General features: G+C 41.3%; 1 protein-coding gene across 1 annotated transcript in view; it reads left to right on the top strand.

The window, feature by feature from the left end:
- Positions 1–3796, top strand: part of MALRD1 (MAM and LDL receptor class A domain containing 1) — a 649080-nt gene that overhangs the window by 639829 nt on the left and 5455 nt on the right. The window lies entirely within an intron of this gene.

Genomic DNA, 3796 nt, shown 5'->3' on the forward strand with positions numbered 1-3796 from the left:
TCAATAAGGCTTTTAAAATACAAGGTGAGCAAAAGTAGGTTTACAGTTGTTCGCATGAAGATAATACAATAATTAATAAATAATAATACAAGGTTAAACTGTGTGTTGTGTACTCACAGCTATAAACCTACTTTTGCCCACCCCTGTATATATAAAATAAAATAAACATTTACCTCAAAGTCATGTTTACTGTATTCAACATAGATGAGTTTTTGTTTTAGTCTTTTAAAATTATCTTCATTGCCCATTAACAATAATTACAGATACCTATTATAAACACTTCCATGTTTTTAATTAACACTCAAAAATTTTTGTCAGTCAGTAATTCATGAAGTGAATTCCTTTGGATGTATACATATGCTCACTATATTTAAACTGGGAATTCCCACCAGAACTGCCCTAATTCTGCACTGACATATCTCTTAAACCCATTCAGAATTCCACTTTATGCAGTTTCTGCACATATCGGATAAAGCATGGGGTTTAATAATAATCTAAGTGAATGCTTAAGTTATGGGTGGAAAACTGATGTGATCCATGCAGGTTTTTCTTTCCTCAACTCTAAACGTCTAAATCAATTCCTTGCTGATTCCTAGGGGTGGTTAGAGTCTTTGAAACCTCAGCTCTTTCTGAATCATCTGCCTATCCACAAATAATATCGGTTAAATGTAGCATTTTTTAGCCTAATGCAGACTTACCATTGTGCCATAACAGAACTAGCAGAAACACATCATACTCAGTTTGTTTTCCTCATATAAGGATTCATCATTTGAAGTAAATGTGATTATGTTTGAAAACCAAACTTACAAAATTGAGGGAAGATAAAAAAATTATATCACAGAACTTGAAATCATAAATGTATGGAGTTGATACCTAAAATTCATTATTTAATGATAGTATTTATGGGTGATGAGTAATATTTTACCTCACAAAGAAAAGTTATTATGAATTAATCCTAACAATTCAGAGGTTTCCAATATTGGGAGACATCTTTTTATGTGGAAAAAATAAAAGTTTGAGATTGCTAATAAAGATAGTTTGTAGTAGGAAGAATTAACCTTTGTTCCTCCTCCACTATTCATACTGTGACCTTTTCCTCTTTATTACAATTCCACATCCTTCCCCTTAAGTATCACACTTCTTTCTTTGTAGTCACCCAATCGCCAAAGGGTGGTGACCTACAGTATTTTTTTTTCTCATTTTAATAGAAAATTGCTTAAGACAAAATCCCTCCAGAAGAAAATTAGATTCAGTAGCTGAATTAACAGGGCTGGAAAACTGATCAATTTACCTGCCCTCAGCCTGCTAATCTTGGTGTCATCCGGGGTCGCAGCAGCCCAAAGCCAAATATATTCACCTCATATTAAGATTTTCTGTGTTGCTGTGCCACACTTCTATCCAGCCAGCTGCCACGCCTGTCCCTCATCCTGGTTGCATGCCCGGCCTTTGCACCATCTGCCTGTCCGGTCCTCTGGTTTGGGTTTCCTCCTATTCCCTCTTCATGCCTGATTTCAGCCAAGATTAATTTTTATGAGCTGCTGGTATCGGTGGCTATCCCCTCTTTACCTACTTCCTAATTTTCATTCTGGTTTGATTCTCCCCACCTCCCTGTTATTATCTATCCCCTGTACCAGCTTTTGCTTTGACACTTTGATACATTTCAAAACTGCCCTTCATTTCCTACCAAGTCTCAAATTTGAAAGCAACCCTGCTCATGCCCCAACTCAACCATTTCCTGAGTTTACTACTCTGAGAATTTAACACTGATTATTCTTGGAGGAAGAACAGGCAAGGAATCAACACCACTTGTTTGATTTGATGGGAGCAATCATAACTATTCCATTAATGACACTCCTTGCCTCATCGTTTAAGAGTATTCTATGATTTTTTTTCCAAAATGTAATCCACAAAAAGGCTGCTATTGCTCTCTTCATCAATAACCAAAATGTAGACACAGTGAGGGTGAACTGGTGAGGTTATTGAATATTTAAGCCAGTGGTATAGACACAGTGGTGGTCAGGAAGCTTGGAAGACACTGAAGCCGCAGGGAGAATGTATCACCAGCCAAACACAATTACCCCGGTTATGCGGCCAGGCTCATTCTTTTCAGAAGAGGACTATGTGGTTGGTTTGGTGGATAAAATAAGAGGTCATACCTGTGACAACTTATTTTCAAAAAGCATAACAGCGAGGGCTTCCTCCTTACTCTCTTTTCTTTTAGGATTTAAAGGTATATTACTGACAAATTTATCGTCATTATACTTCAATTAGTTAAAAGTATTCATGAACACATTTTTCCTCAGGACAGCAGCAATCATTCTGGAATTGGTCTTTCATTGTCCATTATGTGTATGCGTGCATGTGTATTTGTGTGCATGACTGTGAACCTTCCTCTGTCTTTAGTAGGGTGTATGTGCATATCCAGTTATATATTTTTCTGTTCCTGTGATGGGCATTTTTTCTTTATCAGCAACTATTGCAGGCTAGCTGTCTTCTGATAAGATTATTGACTCTTAAGTAACTAAAGTATAAAAAGAAAATGATCACTTAGGATCCCAGTATATCTAAGTCAATTATGTGGATTAGACCAGTGTGTGAGATTGCCAAGGACATGTCTATTTGTCATTCATAAAAGGAAAATTAACATAAAGAACTCTTCAAAAAACTCATATTTAACTTTCCTGTTTAAAATATTAAAGACTATGATGACATAAATCTTTAAGACATACACTGTCGTGGAGAATAATCCTCGGACTGTGAGGACTTGGCACCTTTAAAGTCTCAGGGACTTCAAGATGGCCTTTGCTTATAACCAGCTCACCTTTATATTATACTAGAGGGCCAGTGCACGAATTCATGCATAGGTGGGGTTCCTAGGCCTGGCTGGTGATCAGGGCCAATCGGGGCTATCTCACCCAGTCCCGACTGGGACCAGGTCAATCAGGGCCAGGCCAATCGGGGTCTGCCGGCCAGGGGGTGGGGAAGCGGGGGAGGGACAGCAGGAGGTTGGCCGGCCAGCCAGGGGGAGGGACCGGGCAAGGGGAGGGACCAGGGGAGGTTGGCCAGGCACGTGAGGTTAGCTGTAGGAGTGCACTGACCACCAGAGGGCAGCTACTGCATTGAGTGTCTTCCCCCTGGTGGTCAGTGCACATCATAGCGACTGGTCAACCAGTCTTTCTGGTCATTCTGGTCGTTCAGTCATAATGGTCGCTTAGGCTTTTATATATATAGATTGTTCTTTTTAATATTTTTCCTCATATTATTTGAGTAATATTTTAAAAATTAATTTTAAAAATCAACTTATGCCATATTTTGTCTTTGCCTGGGTTTATTTGGATCTAAATATTCAAAGGATAAATATCACTTGCTTTCAAAAATGTGGTTGCTTTGGTGTCAGGCTAGAAAGTCTTTACTTATAGTAATACTAGAGGCCCAGTGCACGAATTCATGCATGGGTGGGGTCCTGCTGGCCTGGCCCCAATTGGTGGATCAGGGCCGGACCTGTCAGGTGGAGGAGACAGCGGGAGGTTGGCCAGCTGGGGGAAGGGGATGCAGGTGATTGGCCAGTGGGCCCCGTCCCTGATTGGGGTGAGGGGAGCGATTTGGGGCAGGGCCAGCTATGGGGAGGGGCTGTGGGTAGTGGGCCAGCCAGCCCTGCCCCCAAATGGGGCCTTGGGAGGTTGGCAGGCCAGCCCCACCCCTGATTGGTGTGGTGGGGCCAATCAGGGGTGGAGCTGGATGGGGGAGGGGCCATGGGGCAATGGGGTTGTGAGCCAGCCATGGGGAAGGGGTGTGG

Source organism: Myotis davidii, unplaced genomic scaffold (assembly GCF_000327345.1).
Source record: "Myotis davidii unplaced genomic scaffold, ASM32734v1 scaffold376, whole genome shotgun sequence".
Classification (NCBI taxonomy): Eukaryota; Metazoa; Chordata; class Mammalia; order Chiroptera; family Vespertilionidae; genus Myotis; species Myotis davidii.